The following is a 26,857-nucleotide window of genomic DNA, read 5'->3' on the forward strand; positions in this document are numbered from 1 at the left end:
CTGCCTGCCTCTCTGACTTGTGATCTCTCTCTGTCAAATAAATAAAATCTTTAAAAAAAAAAAATAAAAAATAAAATAAAATGTATGATAGGAGTTGGAAGTTCTTTTTTATCTTGCATAAGATATTCAGTTGTTTTAACACCATTTATTTGAGACTGTCCTTTCATTGTTGAGTTTCTGTTTAGGGTCTTAGTTGAAAATCATTTGACCACATATCTTTGGTTCCATTTTTGGACGCTGTTCTCTTTCATTATCAGTATATTTCATTGATGCCTGCCTCATAGTGTCTTCATTACTGTTGATTTAAAGTAAATCATAAGATTAGATACTGTAAGTCAGTCCAACTTTGTTTCTCTTTTTAAAAATTATTTAGCCCATTCTGGGCCTTTTATTTCCATATGCATTTATTTCAAATAAGCTTGTTACAATTTTTATTTGAATTTCATTGATTCTGTGTTTCCTTTATTTTTTTTACTATTTTTGCTACTCTGCAATTCTGGTTGTTTGAAAAATAATGTATTTTGTAACATTATACATGAGTTGAGTTGTTCAGTATGACTGTTTTTAAATTTTATTTTAAAAAATTAATGTGTAAAATTGATTTTTTTTTGAGAGAGAGAGAGAGACAGTGTGTGCACATACTCACACATGCAAGTGTGTGGGTGGGGGTCAGGGCAGGGCAGAAGGAAAGGGAGAGAGAGAATCTTGAGCAGGCTCTATCTGATGACCCTGAGATCAGACCTGAGCTGAAATCATGAGTTGGACGCTTAACTGACTACACTATCCAGGCACCTCTAAGATTGACTTCTTCTTGGTATATAGTTCCATGAATTTTAACACAAGTGTAGATTCATGTAAGTCCTACCACAATCAAGATTCAAAATAACTTTATTACCCAAAAAAACTAGCTCATGCTATTTCTCCCCCTTTATCTTAATCCCTTGAACCACTAATCTGTTCTTTATTATTATGGCTTTATCTTTTTGAAAGTTTTTATATAAATATAGTAATATAGTATATAACATTTTGAGAATGGCTTCTTTCACTAAGCATTTTACCTTTGAAATACAACTATGTTGTTGAATGTATCGGTAGTTGGTTCCTGTTTACTGATGAGCAGTATTACATTAAGTAGATGTACCACAGTTATTGTTGTTGTTTTTACCCTTGTTAAAGGACATTTGTGTTATTTTATGGTTTTTGGAGAGTATGATTAGAATGGCTATGAACATTTTTTTTAATTAATTTATTTATTTGACAGAGAGAGAGGTCACAAATAGGCAGAGAGGCAGGCAGAGAGAGAGGGGGAAGCAGGCTCCCCGCCAAGCAGAGAGCCCGATGCGGGGCTCGATCCCAGGATCCTGAGACCATGACCTGAGCTGAAGGCAGAGGCTTAAACCACTGAGCCACCTAGGTGCCCCGGCTATGAACATTTTTATATTAGTTTTTTTGTAAACATCTATTTGCATTTCTATAGGGTAGATACTCAGGAGTAGGACTTCTAGGTCATATGGTTATTGTTGGTAGTTTGCCATATTAATAAACATTTTTTTCTTATTTTTGCAGTAATTAGAGCAAATTTAGAAAGTGTGGGCAGGGAGAAGAAAATGGGGATAATGTTGCCCATTGTCTCTCTGCTAAAACCCAAATACTGTAAACATGTCAGTATGCTTCCTTTTGAGCTTCCTTTTCCCCTTCTACCCTTCTCCTCCACCTCCTCCCCATCTTTTTTTCTCGTCTTATCCTCTTCCTCATCTTATTATTTTTCTTCCATCCATGTCTTCTTTTTTCTTTTCCTTCTGTTTTAATGTAGCAGTAGTCATATTGAAAATAAAGCTTACTATCAATTTTATTTTTCTTAATTGCATTATTTACATGTAAGACTCATTACACATTAATTTTCTAACTAGCATAGAGCACAGCATCTAGCATGTATAACTGTAATTTATATTTGTATAGTGGACGTTTAGGCAATTGGACTGGCTAATGTTTGATATTTTGGATTGATCAACCTTTCTTATCAAATCCTGGGCAACTATAGACTCCATCCGTTTCCCTGATCTTGGATATGTTGTGGTTGATGCTAGCCACTTGCCACTTGTACTGAATAGAGCCTTAAGGCAGCTCCTACGTATTAGCCATTGTTTAATATGTGAGTGATTATTTCTGGAGCAGATAGACTTTTCATCTAAATAGAGTAATACTCTTATTTGTATTCATGAAACAAACAACATGGGAATGTTTTTATGAAGTTTTTAACCAGATGCTGCTAGTTCCGTATTTTTGTACACCTTACCTTTAAGTGCTATGGGCTACTCCTGTTATCAGAATGTTGGCTCTTGTCATGTGATTGCTAAGGCCTTCGCTTATGGGGCCTTGAGGAGCTCAGATAAACATTACCTTCTTTGCCATTTGGCAGAAGCCGGGTCAGTGATGTTTCTTTCACCTTTGCAGCCAGGAGCTCTGCTAAAAAGATTGTTGGCTTGAGGTTTGGGGGATTAAATCAATCCCTCGTCTTTCTGACCTCGTTTCTTACCATAGGTGGGTATTAGAAATTATCTTAGGCTAATAGACCCAAAACCCAGAATTTAGAAGTCAGGAAATGTAAGGTTCTTTTACTTACTTAAAAATGGGTAGTATCCTCTGGGTCTGGGTAATATGGAATAAACACACACTGCTCTTTCTTTACAACTGAATGTAATTGTAAAACCTGTACAGAATAGATGGTAAATAGCAACAAGCAGATTGGAGAAAAGCAACAGTTTTAAAAATACCATCAAACCTTCAGGATCCCCTGACCTAATCTAGTGCAGCCAGAAACCTGGAATTGAACAGTGATACAGACAGAGTGAGATCCAGAAGCTCTCTAGTTTTGGCTTGAGGAATGAGGAAGGGTGAAAGGCTGTTAAGAATTGGGGTCACTGCTTGTTTTGTTTTGTTTTTTCCCTTTTACTGTATTTTGTCACACTCAGTTTCAAGCAGTCATATGTTAATGAATCACTTTGCCACAACTCTGAGGGAGGGGAACCTTAATTAATGTCTGCTTGCTGCAGCTCTAGTTCCAGGAAGGCGGTGACAAACTCCATTGCTTTCTTCTATCCATTCTCCCAGTATATGTCATCTGACAGGCATGATGCAGACTGGCCCTAGTTGGAGGACAGAGAAGAGTAGTCTTCAGTAAATTGGAAAATGCCAGGAGAGAAAAAGAGTAAAGAACTTGGGAAGGAGACTCATGAAGTTGTTTGTGTACAACTACCTGGGCTCCCTATAAATCCGTGCAGAAGCAAAGAAAGATCTGATCCTAATTAGCATTTCAAAGAAAAATTTGATACAGGGTAAAACCACCCAGGTTGCAGACTGACCGTGTGGCACACCGACAGGAAAAGCCAAGTAGAAAGGCTTTGAAAACTGGACTGATAAATGGAACCACAACCAACAGAAAGCATATTGGAACTTGCAGCTTGAACCTACCTAATCAGGTCAACTGCCTGTAACAATGGAAACATCTATTTGATGAAGTTTTAGAATACAAGTGAGGTTCAGTGGGGTGAGGTCCAGAGCTGATGACCAAGAAAGAATTCTTGAGACATCTTTGGTGCAAAATGGTGAGCTATTAAAGCATGGGGACAGGACCCGTGATTAGAAAGAGCTGCTGTCCTGGGATTGTGAGGGGTGGCAGGTTATGTAAGATGGGGTTGGGAGGTAAGGAAAGGGAGATTTCAGTAGAACTTTCATATGCTAAAGAGGACCGACAAGATACTGGAGGCCTGAGGTCTTGCCATTGTCAAGGTCATTTTTCCCTCTAGTTATAGCCATTAACTTGGGAAATGAATGAGGGAGAGGCCCCCACATCTTAGGAGAAACAGAGATAAACTCAGAGTTCCCCTTTGCTAGGGATGGCCTGTATATCCTCCAGCAACCTGGGCTTACTAGGAGAAGGTTTATTTAGATAATTATCATCCAACATGTCAGGAGGGAGTTTACTAGCTGACCCATTTGGGCAAACACATTTTGCAAAAGTCCCTTAGGTCGGGGTCTTGGTGTAGAGCAATGAAGTACCCTAGGTTCATTTGCCCTGTTTCCTGCAGAGGGGATCTAACTGTAAGATCCCACTGAGACCATGCAGTGTTCCAGGAGCTCAGTCCTTTCCTAAGTTTTGCAATGCAGTTTGCTTCTGTTGGGTTAAAAGGCACTCCAAGGTAGAGTCCTTGGGAACCGAAGAAGCCTACTGAGGCCATGCTCCCAGAAAAGTAAGGAAGGTCCATTACCAAATCCCTCCCAACTCCTGGGTGGCAACCCACATAGGATATGTCAGAGGTTCCCATGTGTCAAAAGTGACTGGAGGTGTCCCTCAACAAGACATTACTAGTGATCACAATCCTGCCTTCCCGGTGAAGGCATTCCTGCCATAACTGGAGGGGTGCTGGTGCCCCTCCCCTACCCCATCTCATCCTAGGCTGTCGATGGGTGCCTGGTGAAGACTGAAATGCTGTGCCATGCCACGCTACCGTCTGTCCTGAAGGTTGTGTACTGTTTTGCCATTTTAATCTGTGGAAGATACTAGACAAGTTTTTACAAGGGTAAATTACCAAATTTTGTAGCTTTAAGTAGTTAGAAGACACTGACAAGAAATAATAAAGACTGAAATCCACATGGTCTAGGCGACATTCCAACACATGTAGTCCTTACAGCCAACTTCCCTAAGAAATGGTCCCCGGTTGGGTTTTAATTCAATCGGGTACTGGTTTCAGCCAGCTCCCAGTGGAGGTCCTGCGGCCAGAAGCAGCTAGACCAGGGATATGGAGGCGATCACATTAGATCAATCAGGAAGAAACCTTACATGGGAGTCTTAAGATTGGCAGCCATCCTGGTGACTTAGGTGGCTGTCCCATGCCAAAGACAAACAACTTTTTATAAGAACAGGAATAAAGAGAGGGCATCAAGTTTCTGGGTCTTATTACCATTCTGGCCAGGGTACTAGCTTCCAGCCAAAAGTCAGACTCTCCTCCCCGTAGAGTAGCCATGGGCTAGAGGATTAAGGCCTGAGCAATCGACATGCAAGTGTTCCGGTAAGACCATACTCCTTGAAAAGCCCCTGAAATGAGACTAAAGGAAGAGGAGAGAAAATACTCACCAATTGTGCACTGAACCTGAGTCCAAATGTAAAGACTCAAAGCCGCATGTTGGGCGCCAAATGATGAAGTTTTAGAATATAAGTGAGGTTTGGTGGGGTGAGGTCCAGAGCTGATGACCAAGAAAGAATTCTTGAGATATCTTTGGTGCAAAATGGTGGTTTATTGAAGCACGGGGACAGGACCTGTGGGCAGAAGGAGCTGCTCCCCGGGGGTTGTGAGGGGTGGCTGGTTATGTAAGATGGGGTTGGGGAGGTAAGGAAAAGGAGATTTCAGTAGAACTTTCATATGCTAAAAAGAACCTACAAGATACTGGGGGTCTTGAGGTCTTGCCACTGTCAAGGTCATTTTTCCCTCTAGCAAGGTATTAACATTAAGATAGGTGGGAGATTCCTAAAGGATGTCACATATGTCCCACCCAGGAGTGGGGGTTGGGGAAAGTTGCAGGGTGTCAACTTTTGCTTTGTCCTCAGTGGGCCTTCTGTTCCCTCATCATATTAGCATACTTCAAAATGTCAAGGATATAATCCAGAATTACTCCACATACACATATTTATAATACAGATATAAACATAAATCATTTATTATAAAAACACATGAATAAGCCATTGCAAATACCTCTGTGATGAGTGTTAAGCTAAAAGTATCAGCAAAAACCTAAAGGAATAAAGAGGAACCAAATAAAAATTTGAAACTGAAAAAATAATGATGGTAGAAAAAAAACCCCAATGGATTCAATATGATAATGGAATGAAGATGAGAAGGAGTCAGTGAACTTGATAGACCAATAGAAGTTTTTCAGTCTTGAATCATACAGAGAAAAATGATGGGAAAAAAAAGTTATCAGAGAACTGTGGGCCAGTAACATAAGGGCTAACATTTGTGTCATTAGAGTACCAGAAGGAGAGGAGAAACAATGCAGTGCAGAAAAAAATGTTTGAGGAAATACTGGCTGAAAACAATAATTGTGTTAAAATTCATAGAACTGTACACCAAAAGGTGGGGGAGGAACCAGTTTTCCTGTATGAGAATTTAAATAATAAAATTAAAATTTGAAAGGAGGTGGTATTTTATTGTGGTGGTAACATGGAATGTTTATTCAGCAGTGGTAAGTCCTGGACTCCTTTGACCTTAGCATTACTGGCTTCATGACTGGTGATTGCAAATGTTTTAGTCTTTTCCCTCCTTTTCCACCTTATTACCTGAAGTGAGTTAATAATTTGGTGTGAACATTGGTGGCAATATGTTTAGTTGTTTTTTTTTTTTAAGAGCCACTCCTGGTATATATGATAGTTTGGCTCCTTACATCTTATTTTCTAAGCTGTGAAAGTTTCCTGCTAACTGCAAGGAGCTGAAAGGACATGAAAAGGCCTGAGAAAGAAAGAAGGTTCTTACTTTTTATTTTTTTTACCTTAGAGTATTTTATATAACGTTAGGAAAAATTGGCAGCTTTGCTTATTTAATTCTAAAAATGTGCCATTAACTAAATACGTATACTTTCACAGCTCTACAAGGCATTTGGCAGGGATTGCACAGGTTCAAAAGGAAAGTAAACACTAGAGTATCTATTAGAAAAAAGAAATGGACGTGGTTCAGAAATGGATGCCATGAATTGACTCTTTAGAATCCATGTAAATGCTATTTGCTCTCTAAAAGAATGCTTAACTGGGGCGCCTGGGTGGCTCAGTGGGTTAAGCCTCTGACTTCAGCTCAGGTCATGGTCTTAGGGTCCTGGAATCGAGCCCTACATCGGGCTCTCTGCTCAGCGGGAGGCTGCTTCCTCTTCTCTCTCTGCCTACTTGTGATCTCTCTCTCTCTCTCTCTCTCTGTCAAATAAATAAATAAATAAAATCTTTTTTAAAAAATAAAAGAATGCTTAGCTAAAGCTGTTCATTCTTCAGAGTTAGTGATATGATAGTTATGAAATTGAGGTTATTTCAATTTAAGTTTATTAGCGAGCTACTTTGCATTATTGATCACCATGTTAGTTTGATAGTTCCTATTTGTATTTGAATACAATTAGCAGTTCTTTAAGCAAATAGCTGCCCTTTTTGGGGGGAATGCTTGAGTTACCTAGGTAATATGTATTAAAATTGTTTAAATTTTCAGATTTTCTTGAGTCTCCAAGACTATTTTTTGCTGTTGATTATACTATGAATGGAAGAATCTTGACTTTTCTGTTCTTCCCGTTGACAGCTCGCTATCAGATGGTTAGCGGACTTGAACTGTAATGTACTGAAACTCAAGATGGTTAAGTTGATTGACTGGTTGTCCTTATTTATTGCTTCTGTCTTCTTTTATGTTTTGTCACTACAGTTGACCATATCTAGGTGAATAAGAAGTTTTGGAACTCAGCTCAATAAAATGTTTCCACTTCTGAAAGGGATTGTAATGTTGGGGAGACAGCAGTGAAATAGATAATTAAAGTGTGGTTTTAAGGTCATTTATGGATATTATATGTTTGTCTTTGTGGATGTGACTATGTTTCTAAATTATGACAACATAGAGGGGAAATTTTTAAATAAGAATAGATTTGTATCTCTATACATATATATGTGTGTGTGTGTGTGTGTGTGTATATATGGATTTATAAGGAGATGTAAGTAGTTGACAAAGCATTTTCTCATGTATGTATATTTTTCACCTAATACAACAGTATAGTGAATTTAGTAGTGCTAATGTCACTATTTTATGTATAAGGGACAAGACTTAGAGGATTAAAATGGCTTTCCCAAAAACATATAGTTAATAAACAGTAAAATTGTGACTTGAATATGGAACTAGGACATTGACTCCCAGCTCAGCATTATTGCATTTCACAATACTGCCTTTTAAAAAGCAGTGAGAATCTAAGTTACTATTTGAAAAGGGGATGTTGTCTTTTAAAATTCCTTTTGCTGTGATTTCTGTTTTTAAGGACATATAGTACCCTGGTGTCATGTGGGTGCCATAGGAGAAACCATATTAACACATAAAATATTTCCCTCAACATGTACATTTCCAGACCTTTGTACATATGTTAGGAAATAATGATAGTAATACTAGATTTTACTGAGTGCTTTCTACATGTACTTAACATGAATTATTTTATTTTGTTCTTATAGCCTGCCCCATGAAATAGGTACAGTTTTTTTCCTTACCTACCAAATGAAGAAACAGTCTTTGTTATTAATTCGTATAGATTATGTATGCACAGTAATTAATTGGGGATTTGATTTCAAACTCTTAAAATTATAATGTTGGGGTGTCTGGGTGGCTCAGTTGGTTGAGCATCTGCCTTTGGCTCTGGTCATGGTCCCGGGATCCTGGATTTGAGTCCCATATTATGTGTGTGGGGGGGGGTGGGTCCCCACTTAGCAGTAGAATCTACATCTCCCTCCACCCCCTCCCTGCTTGTGATCTCTTGCTCTCTCTCTCTCAAGTAAATGAAAAAAAAATCTTAAAAAAAAAAAAATGGTAGTATTTCCTAAAAGAGTAGTTTTATTCAACTGACAATATGAAAACTGTTTTCGTTCAGGTCATATTATGTACAAGGTACTTTGGATAGACTGTAAAGGGTATCTTAGATGCATTAAAATGTTCTTAATTCTCTAGTTTGTTTTTATATTTATATTTATTTTCTGGGGGGGGGGGGGGGGGAGACACTGAAGGTCCTGACCTGAAAGAATTGGAAAACTTCTAAGTGGAATCACATGGGATTTTATGATGTTACTAGAAAAGTGGGTCAAGATGAGATTGTGGGAAGCCTTGAGTGACAAATTGAGTGGGGCTTTGAGGGACTCTTGACATCTTTGAAGCAGTGTTTATGAGATCCTCACTAAGTCTGGCATGGAATGGATAAAAAAGAATACCAATTTTGAGGGTAATGAAGGCATTTTGATGTAGATAAAGGCCTGGATTCGGGAGATAACAGGAATGGAGTAAGAGAGTTGGAAAAGGAGCTATTTTTAAGGGCAGGTTGACTGTATTTTGTAATTTGCCATTTACGTAGTCCTTGTATTTACCTGGGAGTGGAATTGCTGGGTTATGGTAATTCCATGTTTAATATTTTGAGGAACTGTGATACTCTTTTTTCTTAAAGTGGTTAGCACCTTTTACACCCATGTATGAGGGTTCCAATTTCTCCAAATCCTGACCCACAGTTTTGATTATCGTCTTTTGATTATAGCCATCCTAGTGAGTATGAAATGGTATCTTATTTTGGCTTAGATTTGTACCCTGATAGTTAATAATGAACATCTTTTCATGGGGTTATTGGCTATCCGTACATCTTCTTTGGAGAACTGTCTATTTAGATCCTTTACTAATTTTATAATTTTTCTTTATTGAGTTATCATAGCTTTTTATGTATTCTAGATACAAGTTCCTTATCAGACATATGATTTTGCTGCCTTTTTCATTTCTTTTCATTTTCATGATGTTAACTGTACCTTTTTCCTTTATTGTTTGTGTTTCTTCTTGGTGTCATATGTCAGAGACTTTTAAATGGGGCAGAGGAAAGAAAGAAGCAAGCCCTATATCACTTTTCCATCCGTAGAAGAATTTTTTTAGGCTTTCCTTATAGTGGGTCATAGGATTTGGGCAGCTGCAAATAACTGGCATGTTGGGATCATGTGGTTACTTTAATTAAGAGGGGAGGTCAGCTAATTGAGGGGAGAGGTCAATTGTTTTTCCCTGGACAAAGAAGTAAAAATTTACAACATGATCATTTTCTTAAATTGATAGTTGTGAGGTGATAAAACGTAAAGTAATAAAACCAGAATAGTTTAGAAAATTGCTTTCTCTGAACAGGGATAGTACAAGCTACCTGACTGTAAGGTGAGTGTGGGTGGTAGAAGTGTCAATGGATCCGGTGTGGGACTGGGGAGAAGAGAGATAGATTAAGAAGCAGTCCAGGCTGTCATTTTCTTCTGATCTTGTTGGTTGTTGGTAGCAATTCGTCCAAAGATTGTTTAATATGTTAGGTACATGTGTTCTATTTCTTTGTTTTTCTGATGTTGCTACAAGAAGCACTCTTGATTTTAATGGGAAATTAAAAGGTAGATGCCATTTTAATACTGATTTCCATTTTTCTCCTCATGTTTATGAATATGTAGTTGATATCTTCTTCCCCCTCTCTCTCTCACATGTGTGTACACATAATTTAGATAGACATGGCAGAAAATCAGTATTCCTTATTCAGAAAGGACTTTGTAGTGTTAAACATATGTGTTTTATTGAACCAAATCCTATGGCATGTCACAGTCAATGGTGTAGTAAGGTATAAGCTGGCCATGTTTATATCTTTTTTTTTTTTTTTTAAGTAATCTCTATACCCAGATTGGGGTTCGAACTCACATCCCCAAGATCAAAAGTCGCATGCTTCACCAACCCAGCCAACAGATGCCCCTGATATAAGCCATGTTTAAAACAGCTTGGTGAATTTCTAGGGGAAAGGAATTTCAATTACAAAATGGTGGTTTTAAAAATGAACTAATGTTACATATTTGAGCAAGATAAAATGAAAAAATTACATTTTAATTTTATTGGAAAGGGATCAATAGCTATTAACTTACAGTGTCTGAATAGGAAACTGGGTTAGGGAAAGCTGCCAATTATAGAAAAATGTCTGAGTACTATTTTGCTGTACACACAGATTGAGTTTTAGGGATCTGCTGTTTGAGATTTCTAGAGCTGAATCACCTACAGGAAAATCTACTCTCTACCTTCTTGCCAAATTTTGTCCTTCCCTTAACTAGGAAAGGAGAATTAAAATATAACTTGCATGGAAATAAAAGACAAACCATGGAGTTTATCTAAAATATTTTTGTTCTTTTAAAAATGTATTTTTGTACCTTTAACCAGAAATTTCTACATTAGGAAGAGAAGAAAGGAAGATTAGGAAGATCATAGTTTCCTTTTGTGTGTGTGTGTGTGTGTGTGTGTGTGTGTGTGTGTGTGTGTGTGTGTTTGTGTATAAAGATTTCATTTATGTATTTGAGAGAGAGAAGAGAGAGCAAGAGCAGGGGGCTGGGGCAGAAGGAGAAGTGGACTCTCTGCTGAGCAGGGAGTCTGACACAGGGTTCCATCCCAGGACCTTGAGATCATGACCTGAATCAAAGGCAGACACTCAACCAACCGAGCCACCCAGGTGCCCCAGTTGTTCAAGTATATTGAGGACAAAGAGATAAAACTTGGAATTACATTAAAATACAGTGGTTCCCTGGGCACATTCAGGTGTGTATATATCTTGTGTTCCAGAGTTGATAGAGAGTTAGGACATTGAATAGGTGACAGCCTCTCTGCCATGTTTCTCCCCCACCTCCATGTGTGAACAAAAGAGAAAGGTACTCCAAATTCTATGATTTCTGTGGTGGAGTTCCTTTCCTAACTCTTAATTATCAAATGTTTTCCTCCCCTCACCCTCTGGTGCTCCTGACACACATATAACCAGTTTCACTGTTTAGGCCAGATTACTTGGCATGCATTTATGTTCATTCTGGTTCTTCAGTTCACAAAAATTTACCTAAAGTTTTCTAGTACTTTTTAACTTTTTATTTTAATTAAGATGTCTCAAAGTACATTGTAGACTGTCTTCTGCTTCTCGTATATTAGGGTTGAGTGGACCCATTTGTGTTCACCTCTCTGGGTGATTGATGAATCGAGAATTCATTAATGATGAATATCGTGTAAACAGACCTTGGTTGTTTTTTTCTTACATATTTTCCCATATTATAACTTACGTGTTACTTTACCTCCTAAATGGAGGAGGCCCTATGAAGTGTTCCAGCAGTAGGCTTAGCATTTTGTTAGCCAGAGTTACTTCGTTGTTATTTGTACACCTAGCCGTTTAAGTTGGTTTCCTTGTCCAGGTTATTTACCTTTTCTGATCTCTGTAGAATCCATTTATACTTCAACATCTATTTCAACAAATGTTTTCCTCTCCTTGGTTTTGTTGTCTGTCAAATGTTTAACCAGGACCAAAAAAAAACAAACAAAAAAAACCCCTTAATTCCATCACAACATAACATAGGCTTTTGTTTGTGTTGTTGCTTTGAAAGTCCATATCAAAGGGGCACCTGGGTGGCTCAGTGGGTTAAAGCCTCTGCCTTCAGCTCAGGTCATGATCCCAGGGTCCTGGGATCGAGCCCCACATCCGGCTCTCTGCTCAGCAGGAAGCCTGCTTCCTCCTCTCTCTGTGCCTGCCTCTCTGCCTACTTGTGATCTATCTGTCAAAAAATAAGTAAATAAACAAATCTTTCAAAAAATTAAAAAAAAAAAATGAAAGTCCATATCAAAGAATCTTTTAAAAAACGAATAAATATTATAGCATTACTTCAATAGCCAGTCTGTGGAAGCAGTCCAGATGTCCATGGATAGATAATAGATAAGAATATGTGGTATATATATACACAATACAGTATTATTCAACTGTAAAAAAGAATGATATCTAAAAAAAACAAACAAACTTGCCATTTGCAACTACAAGGATTAGAACTAGAGAGTATAGTGCAAAGTTGAATAAGTCAGTCAGAGAAAGACAAACACCATATGATCTCACTCATGTGGAATTTAAGAAACAAAACAAATGAGCAAAGGAAAAGAGGGAGAGAGAGAAACCAAGAAATAGAGTCTTAACTGTAGAGAATAAACTGATAATACCAGAGGAAGGTGGGTGAGGGGGAGGGACGATGGGGGGGTGTGTGAAGATTAAAGAGTATACTTATCATGCTGAGAAAATAAATAAATTGCACCCTAGAGTTACTTTATTTTATTTATTTGTCAGAGAGAGAGATAGAGGCAGGCAGAGGGAGAAGCAGGCTCCCGACTGAGCAAGGAGCCCAGTGCAGGACTCCCAAATCCAGGACCCTGGGATCATGACCTGAGCTGAAGGCCGCTTAACCAACTGAGCCACCCAGGCATCCCCAAAAGTTACTTTTGACATTATACCCTCCAGATGAAGTCTAAGAGAGATTAGTTTTATGTCTTTCTCCCTCCTACCTTTCCCCATCCATATCAATAAACTTTGTTTCCTTGCTCTCTCTAGGTTATGCATGCTTTATTGAATCAGTGGACCTTTTTGTTCCAGACCAGCTTTGTAAGAATCATGAACCAATTTACCCGTACAGTTCAGGCTTTCTTTTGGACTTTCTTAAGGACAAGTAGAGTTACTAATTTGCTTGTCCTCTGACACAGTATCTACTAATCACTCAGTAGTCACAATTCTTTGAAATTATGAAAAGTCATAGTTAGTTGTCATCCAAGCCTAGTTAATTTCTTTCTGTCAATTTCTTTATTACTTTTTGATCTAATATCTTTAACTTGTGCTTTAAAAATTATTTATATCTTTCTTGATCAACTTCTCTAATAAATATAGAAACATGGACTACATGGATATCTCTTCTCACTTTATCTACTGAGTAAAAACTTTTATTATTAAAATACTTTCAAAAAGTCAGTTGCATTATGATTCTTAGACTCCTTTTCAGGGTTATTATTTTCTCATAAGATGCTGTCTTTCGCCATGAAAACATTGTATTGGTTCTTATTTATTATCTGTCCATCATAGAATGAATTTTTAATGAAAACTAGTAACAAAAATTTCTAAGCTGTTAATTTCTTGTTCAGTCTAGAGTCTTGATTTTGTTTATAACATGGACTGCATATTTGATTGTAGAGTTTATTTTGACATGATGCGTGACAGCTTTTCATGTTTTAAATTAACGATATTTAGTAACAAGTTAATTGATTTTTTTTTTCCATTTGTCTTTACCAGTGGATTCAGTATCCAAAGAAAGCTCTTTGGCAAGTGCATAACCTGACCGAAATGCCAGAGAACAGATGGAAAGGAGTTCCATAGGAACTGGCTGAATAGTAGGAGTTTGAATTTCTGAAAAATAGCTTTACTGGCTTTCCTCTCCTCCAGAAGTGATATGAATAAGAGCTCAATCTTCAAATGAAGGAACAGCTGTTTTTAGGCTGGTATTCAGTAGGAGATAAAAGCCCTTTCAAATAAAGTCTTAAGCCTATGATTGGTTTATTTTTGAAGGACTGTGAGTTCTCAGAACATCAATAATATCTCATGATCAGATGTAAATATAAAAAGCATAGTTCATAGCTGATAAAAGTCTTTTGAATTTTCCTAATGATACTGCTGCCTTGATTAGGATGAAAAATTATATTTAGGATAATTAATTTACTCATGATACGAATATGAAGGTAATTGAGTATATTTATGATTATATAAATGTGTGTTGTAAGTTACTACAAATTCTCTGCTTATGTGCAGGTAGGATATCCATACATATTTTAAAAGTTTTATTTAAAACTTAAACTTAAAAAAATAAAGTGCTGAAGATAAAATTCACAATGTTTCATAACTCCTATTTAAATTATTGATCCATTGCATGATCTACTTAAATGAATCTATAATGAGGCTCTCAAGTACTAACTTTAACAAATTAAGCGATCACTTTCACAGTTACGTGATGAATTTGAGGTAGTAGACTGCCTGACAGAAAGTACTTTTGTATTAGATAGAACTAAAAAGACACTGGAAGAAATTACAATGAAGAGAAACATGGGCATTTTGGCAGCCAAACAAATTTAGCTCTGATTGCTGGGGTCATCTCTTTACTTACTCAGCTTTTAAGATATTAAGATTGGGTGTGATCATGAATTATTTTGTGTATACTGTTGAACCAAACAGTTCTTATTCTTACTAGCTTTTATATCTTCAGGTGGAGAAATCAGGTGCTGTATTTGTGTTTTGTTTTTTTTTTTCTTTTGGGTTCACATAAGCATAATTTGCAAGACTTTGCCAAGGTGGGAATTAATTGTGATGATGGAAAATGAGATGTTATTTCATGCTAATTTTATAATGTGTATATACTGCTGAAGTTAGACAAAGGAACTAAGTTAAACAAAGATCTAGAGCTACTGCCAAACCTAAAAACAACAATGGCACAAAGAAGAGAACAGAATGCAGGTTCCAAAGCCAACAAAATCCAAATGTAAATTTGCTAGTTGACAGGCATCACATGTAAATGGGCTTATTTTGGCAACTGTTGGAGTTAAAATACAAAAGACATCACTCATACAAAGGCAGAAGTAATTGAGGTAGGTTTTTGGGTAATTTTTTAAAAAAATAGTCTTTCAAAATTTATAGTAGCCATTTAGTTTGTATGAAGAGTGCTGCCTTTCACTTTTCTTAAAACCCATTTATTGTTTACTTAATCTCATTACTAGTGTGCTGTCTTCATATTCATGAAAGTTATTTTGGATAACATAAGAAGAGGACATAGCTATTACATCAAGAGTTTAAATATATATATATATTTTTTTTAATGTCTTGAATTGAGCCCATAGTTAGCCTTTCTTGCTACATTTGCAGTGTATTTTATATTGTGAATATAATTGCCACTTTCCAGCCCTCACCTGTGTGGCATTTACTTGATGTAATTACAGAAATGCCTTTTACCTTATTTTATGACAGGGAATAAAATAAAATGAATCCCTAGCTAGTTACCTATCTGACGGTTGTCGGTCATCAGATGGCTACGTACAAAGGGAAACAAAAGTGGAAAGATTTCTTCAAAGATGAACTAAGGAACGAAAACAGATTATTCTTATAGAAATAAAAAGACATAAGAAATGGGCATCACTTTTCTTTATGTTCAAAAAACAATGATTCCACCCTCTACCCCCACTCGATGGTATTATTTACACAGGAAAATTTTTCCTTATGAGTTATTAGGTGTTCTTTTTTTCTTTTAATTGTGATAAAAAAGGACATTAACATTAGATACATTCTCAGCAAAATTTTGAGTGTGCAATACAGTATCATTAACTGTACGCACATTGTTGAACAATAGATCTCTGGAACTTTTTCATCTTGCATGATTAAAATTATACCCATTGAACAACTCCCCATTTCCCTTTCCCCCAGCCATTAGCAACCATTATTCTACTTCCTGCACCTATGAATTTGTCTACTTTATGTACCTCATATAAATGGAATCATGCAGTATTTGTCTTTCTGTGAGTGGCTCATTTCACTTAGCCAAAGTTCATCTATGTAACATAAAAAAGAAGTTCCTTCTTTTTTTAAAGACTTAGTGGTATTCCATTGTATGACTATACCTTATACCTTATTTTCTTCACCCATTCAACAATGGATATTTTATGTCGTTTGTCTCTTGGCTATTGTGAATAATGCTGCAATGAACACAGGAGTGTAAATATCTCTTCAGGATCCTGTCTTCAGTTCTTTGGGATAAATTAATCAAGGTGGGATTGCTAGATCATAGGGTAGTTCTATTTTTAATTCTTGAGGAATCTCCATGTTGTTTTCCCAAGTGGCTTTTTCCCAAGTACCATTTTACATTCCCGGTTTCTCAGGTTCCAGTTTCTCCAGATCCTCACTTACACATAATTTGTTTTTTATTGGTTCATTTTCTGTAACGGCCTTCCTGACAGTTGTGAGGTGTAACCTAATTGTGGTTTTGATTTGCATTTCCTTGATTATTAATGATGTTGAGAATAATTTCATGTACTTGCTGGCCATCTGTATGTGTTCGTTGGAGAAATTTGGTGTTATCCATTTAATGAACTAGTGTTATCCATTTAATGAACTATTTAAGTCACTGAAATGCCAGTGAAGTAAAAGAAAATGAATTTCTTCAAGTTTTTTGTGATCGCATTTGAATTACATGTAATTGACGGAAAATATTTTAAATATATAAGTGTTTAAATGATAATGTATGTTAGACTGGAAGTAGTTCGGTATTTTCCCAGTGATTGTTTTTGGTTTAATGTACAATTTTTCAAAAAACTTACTTTTAAATTATATAAATTCATTTTAAAATTTTCAAGTAATATAAACTAATTTCAGAATAGTTGAAAAACAGTAAAAAAGAAATAAGAATCCAACTTGTCAAATGAAACTATTAGTCCTGTTTGTATTTTCTTCCAGTTTTCTTTCCTCCTCAGGCATTATAGTTACCATGCAGTTTGTATCTTGATTTTTTTTTAAATTTAACTATGATGGAAAGAAAATATTAAAAGAAGACTTAACAGATAAAAGAAAAAGTAGAACCATTTTATATGTTCAAATTGGACATTTTCAATTTGGAAACAAAGAAAAAGCTTTTAAATTAAATTGGAAAAGTGAAAAAGCAGAGATGGTAGGTGGTGCTTAATTACTTAACTAAGAGGAGAAAGTGGGAAGTAGTAATTGAATTATTCCATGTATGTTGTCTTAGAAATGTAAACGTAAGTCAGAACATGTTATATTAAATCTGTACAGTCATGAGCCGCATGAGTACTGGGTTTTAAATTTGTTAAGACTTTATCAGATTTTTTAAAAAAGATTATTTATTTGAGAAAGAGCACAAGAACAAGCATGAGTGGCCGGGGCGGAGGTGGAGGACGGTGGAAGCTGGGAGGAGAGAAACAGACTCCCTGATGAATGGGGCTCCATCCCAGGACTCAGAGATCATGATCTGAGCTGATGGTAGTCGCTTAACTGACTAAGCCACTCACTCAGACGCCCAAAGAATTTATCAGATAATTTATTTAATAATAATAATAATAATAATAATAATAATAATAATAATTAATCAAATAAAAATAAAATAATAAATTATTTAAAAATAAAGTGTGATTTAGCACTTCTACATTGTCATTTAGTTACGATTGGCCCTTGAACAGCATAGGTTCCAATTGTTTGGGTCCATTTATGTATGGATCTTTTTCAATAAATACAGTACAGTACTGTAAATGTATTTTCTTTTATGATTTTTCTCAATAACATTTTCTTTGCTCTAGCTTACTATAAGAATAAAGCATATAACATAACATGCAAAATATGTGTTAATCAGCTGTGTTATCAGCAAGCCCACTTCTAAACAGTAAGCTATTAGTTCAGTTTTTAGGGAATCAAAAGTTATACATGCCTTTTTGACAAATAGGTAATTGGTGCCCCACCCCCTCCATGTCATTCAAGGATCAGCTGTATGTTTATTCCAATGAACTTCTTGATCACATTAGAGAAAGTGTTCCAGGACATATATTCTTTTGTTAAATGATTCATCATGCCCAGAAAGACTTCCAGATTTATGACTGATTCAGGTTACTAATTTTTCTTCTTTCTCAACTGTTCTAATATTTTAGCGGTCTTTCTTTTACACATTTTTTTTCTGGCCAGAATTAAAAATGCATCTTAACTTTACTGTGTTAGAATTAAAGTTTTTCATTCAGACTTCCATTCACATGTGACTTTCAGGTTAGTTTCTTAAAGGACTGTTTTTAGGGCAACAGCTTCTGCCTAGAAATAATGCATTATTTTCAAAGGCTCATAGATTTGTTATGTTTTTGATACACAAGTATATGTCTTGAGGTCAGTGAATATAAAATGTAAGGAAGTACATAAGGGGGAAAACTTCATCTGTTTATTGACTTTAACTTGGTCTTTGTGGTTCTGGTGCCTGCCACACATAAAATACAAAAAGCAAATAAAAACTTGGTGGGGAGTGAATGACAAAATATGGTTCCTCACTCACAGTAGTTACTCAGTAGATGCTTATTGAAGAGAAATTGTTAAATTGGGGAAACAGATCTAATTCGTGACATAATAATAAAATTTTCTGCCACATATTACCTTTATCTTTTTAAAACAATCCACTGAAACATTGCAGGGGAAGGATTTTGTGCGGTTAGTTAATTGTAAATACTTAGAAACTACTATATGCAAGATGCTCTCCAGACATTTTGTATGCTATCTCATTTAGTAGGCAGAGCTGGTGCTACCTGATTTTTGCAAATGAGAAAACTCAAAGAAAACAGTGTGACAAGTCATGTAACTTAAACTATGTTTGGCCTCCTACCTCAATTCCTTTGTTCACCCCTGTGATATAAAGCCCTGTAATATGAAGATACTGTTTCCGTTTTATTTTCTTGGTTTGTATTCTCATAAAAGTAGGATGAACCAACATTGATTTGTCATAAACTTAAATGTCTTTGCGATCTGAGCATCTTTATAGTAGGTTCCAGATATGCTTTATGGTTAGACTTTGGAAGATGACATCATTTACTATAAATAGTCATTTATATTGAAGAGTTTTAAACACAGAAGATAATTGCTTCAGCAGGTTATCAATATTCCAGTCAGAGAGGAACTGATACTTGAAGAAGTACCACAAATGGGAAATCTAGCTTAGATCCAGTCACTTCTTTAAGCACCAGATACCTGCCTCTCCCAATTTTTCTCAGTGGCAAGATTGCCAAATAAGTCCTCCCACAATGAGAATGAAAAAGACATTTCTGAAGTTTTAGACAGCTTACATTTATTGAGCATTTACTATGTGACAGATGCTGTATTAAGTGCCTTGTAGGTGTCATTTCATTCTCATCTTTAGTCTATGCATTATGTACTGTTAGCAACTTCCAGTTTTTGGAAAATGAAATAGTCTTAATAGAGTTGTCATATGCCCAGTAAATGGAAAAGTCAGAGATCGTATTTAGGTCCAGTGTCCTGTAAAGCATATTTTCCTGATAACGACTTTTTTTGGTACATACAGTTTACTATGTGTATTTTGTTCTTTGTTAACACTGAAAAGACAAAGTGAGAGACTAATGAGAGAAATTGGATATGGAAGGAAATCAGCTAGATCCAGTTTTTTTGTTGGTACTTTTAAATTTCTGGAAAGATTATATTAAATGTTTAGAATATATCAGGTTTTCTTCACACTGCCAATAAATATCTTTTTTTAAATGTACAGTTCAGTGAGCTTGACAGATGTATACACACCCATGTACCAAGGGAGAAATCGAGAAGTTTTTCTGGGACAGCAGGAGATTTGGAACTCAATCTGATCAGATAAGAATGCGGTTTTGAAGAAAAGTCAGGGGAGGAAGGTAGGCCAGGGGTTCGAATATTGAAAAGTAATGGGAGGAACACCAAACAGGATACTTGATATTGTGTTTGGATACAGAATTGGATAAATCAATACATTTCAAACCTTCCTACTTTGAGACTGACAGGTGTATACCACTTAGAATTGAGTGTGTCTTCACTTTATGAGCTACTGGAAGATACAGATCTGTTTTTAATTACTGTGAAATCAAAGTATGGTCATTTTTTTCTTCCTCTACTTAAAGGAAGAGGAAGCAGCTCCTAAAGCAGCTCTGAGCAATTTATAAACTCCTCATATTTGTCCATTTTTTCTTCTCTCTTGTAAATGAAATAATTGAGGAGGTCAAGAATCCAACTCTAGTTCCTTGCTCTTGGGCAGAAATCTATTTAAACTATGCATTTCATCTTTACAGATTCTTTGGGTTGAAGGTCCTAAGGATTTTAACATGATAATGATGACTAACTCACCCTGAAGCCATAGGACAAAGTCAGAATGAATGGGGTTCCTGCTTTAGGAAATATTGCCAATAAAAGTATTTTGCCAGCATTTTATCACTGACCACTTTTTCCATAGGGTTTTATATACTTGAAAGGTATTCTAAATGATGTTTAGAAAACATTTTAAATGATACTCAGGAGTACAAACAGGTTATTTTATCATGGATTTTTATAAAATAGTGAGATTCTAGCCCTTCCCCTGTGTTTTAAGGTTAGCAAAGAAGTGGGTCTATAAACAGTTCCATTAGGATAGACTGTCTTCTATTTATATCGTGATTACCATCTTGTTTTCAAAAAGACTAACAAGGTAATGATTTCAGATACTTAAACCAATTTTGAAGTAATAAATTGAGTAATTTAATAGAGATGCTTAATAAAAGAAATTGTAATGGAGGTAAATGACCACAAGTTAATTGGGTTATGGAGATTTTCACATTGAGCAGAAATTGAAGATCAACTTTTAGGAGTGAGTAGTACATTATTGTAGTAGCACAAAAGTATGCTTAATTTCCTCCCCTTCTGCTTTGTGTGGATCATGAAGGAAAACAAATATTTCTGAAAATTTTATAAACGGAAAGAACTTTAGCTTCAGTTGAGAAATACCTTCCTCTTAAGTATTGAGTGTAAAACACATATTTTTAAAACATGAATTTTTCTACATTTGACTTGCATTAAATTTTCAAAAATAACTTTGCATTTACCTTCTCACCCTTTAATTTTAGTTTATTTTCTGGGTGTAATTGGAAGGACTTACCAACTTTAAGCCACTATTTATGTTCTTTCAGTAAAGTTGTTACCATGGTGAAAGACCAAATCTTTCCTGTTTTTGAAAAAAGGCATGCATTTACTGTCATTTGTGTAGTTTTTCAGTATATCATTTTGGTTTCTACTAACTTAGCATTGTTAGTGAACATAATTTGCTGCTATTTCACTTATTTATATACTGTTTCTCACCTGGGAACCTACAAACTTATAGTTATATGTGCACAGAACCATGTGTGCTCATAATGTGATAAAAGTCACCTTTAATCTGATACTGATTTAAAATAGTATTTTGCCCTTCACAGTATAAATAGCCTTCATGCATTAAATCTTTGGAAATGTCTGAAAGAATCAATCATCTGAACAATCATTCCTGAGGCTCTTTGTATAGTTCTGCAAAGAATAATTGTTTTAAATACATGGTAGCATTGTGATGTTTGCAGTGGTAATGATTAATTATTTTATTTCAAATTGCCAGGCCCAAAATTGGGAGAAAGGGATATTCATTGTAGGAATAGATAATATTTGAAAGGTAATGGAAAGATAGAGCTTGGTTTTGCACTTAAAATTTTTTTTTTTAAATGACAGAACTCTTTCAGGTGTTTGCCTTCTATTGCTTCAACAAAGACTATCAAATCACCGTGCTTCTGGGCGCCTGGGTGCCTCAGTTGGTTAAGCGTCTGCCTTTGGCTCAGGTCATGATCCTGGAGTCCCAGGATAGAGTCCCACATAGAGCTTTCCTGCTCAGCAAGGAGTCTGCTGCTCCCTCTGCCCTTCATCCCACTCTATCTCACTCACTCTATCAAATAAATAAATACAGTCTTTAAAAAAAATATCACCATGCTGCTTTGTATCAAATCGCCATGTCATCCTTGCCACATGGTATGGACTTCTATTTGAACTTCAAATGAATACCTCTGAATGTCAGCATCTTTATCTTTCTTATAGTCTGTAATAGTGGTGGCCAATTGCTATGGATACCCACTACTATTTTAAAAGCTATAGTTTGACTATGGTACTGTTCTTTGTTTTTAAAATTTAATCTTCTATCTCTCTTCATTCCAAGTTGTACTTCGTTAGTATTTAAGTATGGGGTTTTTTTCGGGGGGAGGGGGCAGGTGTCCAGAATAAGAGTATAACATTTTTAAAGCATGTAGTGGGGGGGACCTCTTTTAGAATAGAATTTACATACAGTGAAATAAATGGATTTTGAGGGAGGGGAGAGGTAAAGGGAGAAGGAGAAAGAATCTTTTTTATTCTTTTAAGATTTGTTTTATTTATTTTTTAGAGAGAGAAAGAGAGAGGGTGTTAGCCAGGAGAGGGGCAAAGGAGAGGGAGAAAGAGAATCCCAAGCAGACTCCTCAGTGAGCGTGGAGCTCAACTCAGGGCCCAAGGACCCCAAGATCATGACCTGAGCCAAAATCAACAGTCTGAATCCCAACCGACTGGACCACGCAGGTGCCCTGGGAGAGAGAAGATCTTAAGCAGTCTCCATGCCCAGTGTAGAGCTCGATCTCACAACCCTGAGATCATGACCTGAGCTGAAATCTAGAGTCCAGTGCTTAACCATCTGAGCCACTCAGGTGCCCTAAATGGATCTTAAATGTACAGTTCAATGAGCTTGATAAATGTGTACGCACCCACATAACCAATACCTCAGTCGAGATGAAAACATTTCTCTCATGCCATGTTATGAATACAGTGGAGTGCTTCCAGAATTGAACACTTATTTTTCAAGCTGCTGGGAATGTTGGTGGACAACTCTGACCAAAAAGAGTTTAAGAGTAGAAGGCATTCTACTGAAGGGAGCTATCTTGATCTTGTCACACCTACTGGGTATATCCAGTGACTTGACAATGCAGTGGTAGGGTAGGGGGAGAGGTATAAAGATCTTGATACACTTGCTGTAATTTGGGACAGTTTCTAAGGCCCGTCCCAGGTTGGGAACTCCCCATGTGATGGCCTAAGGCATTTGTGGCTATCACATCACAATTCCACTTCTTTGTGTACCCGCTTGTGCTTCCTTCAACTTGTCATAGGTATTGCCCATGAGAGCACTTCCCAGTGGACTTCTTGATCACAAATAATCCACCTAAGAGTCTGTTTCCCAGGAAACCTAACCCATAGCACCTCAGAAAGTTCTCTCATGGCCCCTTAGAAACACTCCGTCATTTAATAAACAATGATCATTCTTGTTTTATAACCATAGATTAGTTTTGCCACTTCTAGAATATTACGTAAATGGAATCACAATAGTATGTTCTCTTCTGTGTTTGGCTTCTTTGCTAAAAAGACTCACCCAAGTTGTGTATAGCACTGCGTTCTTATTGCTGAATAGCAGTGTTCCATTGTATTAGTAAATCATCATATATTTATCCATTTAGGTGTCTACAGTCATTAGAAATATTTTAAAGTGTTTGGCTATTATGAATAAGGCTGTTAGAAACAGTCTTGGGTAATTCAGTTTGCAAACTTAAATGTTTTTATTTCTCTGTGGTAAATATGAAGCGTGGAATCTCTCAGCCATATATAGAAATATGTTTAACTTTCTAAAAAATTGCTAAAGAGTTTTTCCAAAGTGATTTCACTACTTTATACTCCCACCAGCAATGTATGAGAGTTCTGGTTGCTCTACATTCTTTCCAATACTTGAATTCTTTTTTTTTCTTTTTTTTTTTTTAAGATTTTTATTTATTTGTCAGAGAGAGAGAGCGCGCGAGAGCGAGCACAGGCAGACAGAGTGGCAGGCAGAGACAGAGAGAGAAGCAGGTTCCCTGCCGAGCACGGAACCCGATGTGGGACTCGATCCCAGGACGCTGGGATCATGACCTGAGCGGAAGGCAGCCGCTTAACCAACTGAGCCACCCAAGCATCCCGCCAATACTTGAATTCTTATTGATATGTTATACTTAGTTTTATCATGTTATTTTTTTGTGTGTGTGCCTTGGTTCTTGCCTTTCTCACTTCTTTTTGGTTAATCAAATATATTTTTGTATTCCATTTTAATTTCTTGAATGACTTTTTAGCTGTACCTCTTGTAGTTACTTTTAAGGGTTGCTCTAGGGATTAAAGTATACATTCATTACAGTCTACATGAACTTTATATTTACCATATCAAGATAAAATTAAGAATCTTGTAAAGAATTATTTCATTTGCCTTTTTTTATTCTTTGTCGTAAGACTATTTTAAAGTTTTCAAAACAGCTTCATAGTTTCTGCTTTCAGTAATCCTGTGCACTTTAAAGAAAATTGAGGAAAAATAGTCATTTATCCTTACGTAACTATCATTTCTGTTCTTACCTTCTTGTGGATCCAAATCTTATCTGGTGTCATTTTTTCTTTTTCTTTTTAAAAAGATTTTATTTAATTATTTGACAGAGATCACAAGTAGGCAGAGAGGCAGGTGGGTGGGGGGTGCGGGGAATCAGGCTGCCCGCTGAGCAGAGAGCCCAATTTGGGGCTCTATCCCAGGACCCTAAGATCATGATCTGAGCTGAAGGCAGAGGCATACTTAACCCACTGAGCCACCCAGGCTCCCCTGGTGTCATTTTCTTCAGCATGAAGACTTTAGTTAGTATTTCTTGTACTTCAGATCGTTAAGCAGTTACTTCAGATGACTTTTTTTTTCCTCTTAGAACTTTAATGATGTCATTTTATTGTCTCTTGCCTCCATTGTTTTTGATGTGTGGTCAGCCTTTATTTATGTCACTTTCCCCTTATGTACTTGTCTTTCTTCCTTCTGGTTGAATTGAAGATTTCTTTCTTTGTGTTTGCATTTAGCCATTTGATGATTGTGTGTATTATTGAGGTTCGCTTTGTATTTTTCCTGCTTAGAGATTACTGAGGTCATTGGATCTGCATACACTCAGTGATGTTTTTCACAGATTTGGGGACATTTTTGCAGTTTTTTCTCCCAGATGTATATTCTGCATCATTTTCTCATCTACTTCTCATACTCTGATTACATTTATTTTAGACCATTTAATATTGTTTAACAAGTAGCTGAGGTGCTGTTTCTTTTCTCCAATATTTTTTTCTACTTTATATTGAATAATTTTTTATTGATTCTTATTCATTTTCACTTACAATTTCTTTTTCTGGTTCCAGTTCATTTAGTTTATTCAGTGAATTTTTATTTCAGTTAATACAATTTTAAATTCTAGAATTGCCATTTAGATTTTCTTTCTTTCTTTCTTTCTTTTTTTTTGTGTGTGTAGTGGTTCACAAATTTTCATGTTTTCCTTGTGTAGGGGTCATGATAATCTTATCTGTATCGTTCTGGTTTTAGTGTATGTGCTGCTGAAATGAGCATTAGAATTTCCATTTTCTTCTTCTTCTTTTTTTTTTTTTGACAGAGAGAAATCACAACTAGGCAGAGAGCCAGGCAGAGAGAGAGGAGGAAGCAGGCTCCCCGCGGGGCAGAGAGCCCGATGTGGGGCTCGATCCCAGGACCCTGGGATCACGACCTGAGCTGAAGGCAGAGGCTTTAACCCACTGAGCCACCCAGGCGCCCCTAGAATTTCCATTTTCTTTCTTTCTTTTTTTTTTTTTTTTAAGATTTTATTTATTTATTTGATAGACAGAGATCACAAGTAAGCAGAGAGGCAGGCAGAGAGAGAGGTGGGAAGTGAGGGGGTGGGGAGAGGGAAGCAGGCTCTCTGCTGAGCAGAGAGCCCGATGCGGGGCTCGATCCCAGGATGCTGGGATCATGACCTGAGCCGAAGGCAGAGGCCCCAACCCACTGAGCCACCCAGGCGCCCCTAGAATTTCCATTTTCAAATACATTTCCATTTTCTCTGCTGAGAGTGTCTTTGTCCATTCATTTTGACCATCTTTTTCTTAAAGTCTTTGAATATATAATAGCTGCTTTAAAATCCTTTCCTCCTTATTCAAACATCTGTGATCTTGACGTATGGATTGTTTTTCCTGGGCATATTTTTATTTCTGCATGCCTGTGTTAATTTTTTATTTTGTATTAGAAAATGTACAAGATGCGCTGTAGAAGTTTTGGTTTCTCTCTATGGAGTTTTGTTTTTTGCTCTGATAAGTAGTTACATTTTTGGTCAATTATCTGGAGGCTTGGTTTTATGCTCTGTTAGAACAGGTTTGTAGAAATCCCAAATTATTTACCAAGCATCCCTGATTAGTTTCCTCTGTGGTACCAGTAGATGAAATCTATGATCAGTTATTTTAGCCTTCTAGGCATTGCTCTCAGTTGGGTTTCTTCTATTGTCCCCTGTATTTATGTTGTTAGGTCAGCCAAGGATTTGAATGTAAATCTTTGGACCTTCCCCACGCCGGATCTCGTCTGTTTTCTGGCTTCTTAAACAAAGAAGATAGTAGCTTTCTGCTTGTTCAGCCATGATATGCCATACTGACTATGGGCTGTCTTCATTAGACAAACCTGATGGATTTGGATCTTAGTCAGTGAATCTGGTTTGTTTTTTCACTCTTCAGGTCGTTTCCAGTTTCTGCATTTTGCTAACTCTTCCTTGCCTTCAAATAGTTTTAAAAAATTTTGTCCATAGTTTATAATTGTTATTTTCAATTGAACCTTAGAAAACTGGTCACT

At 36.5% G+C, this 26,857-nt stretch overlaps 1 protein-coding gene and 1 non-coding gene across 7 annotated transcripts in view; one reads left to right on the forward strand and one right to left on the reverse strand.

Annotated features, from left to right (window-relative positions):
* Nucleotides 1-26,857, forward strand: part of TCF12 (transcription factor 12) — a 385,612-nt gene that overhangs the window by 119,358 nt on the left and 239,397 nt on the right. The window lies entirely within an intron of this gene.
* On the reverse strand, nucleotides 25,491-25,597 carry LOC123945368. Its single transcript, XR_006819202.1, has one exon. It is a non-coding gene; the product is annotated as a U6 spliceosomal RNA (small nuclear RNA).

This window comes from Meles meles, chromosome 6 (assembly GCF_922984935.1).
Source record: "Meles meles chromosome 6, mMelMel3.1 paternal haplotype, whole genome shotgun sequence".
Lineage (NCBI taxonomy): Eukaryota > Metazoa > Chordata > Mammalia > Carnivora > Mustelidae > Meles > Meles meles.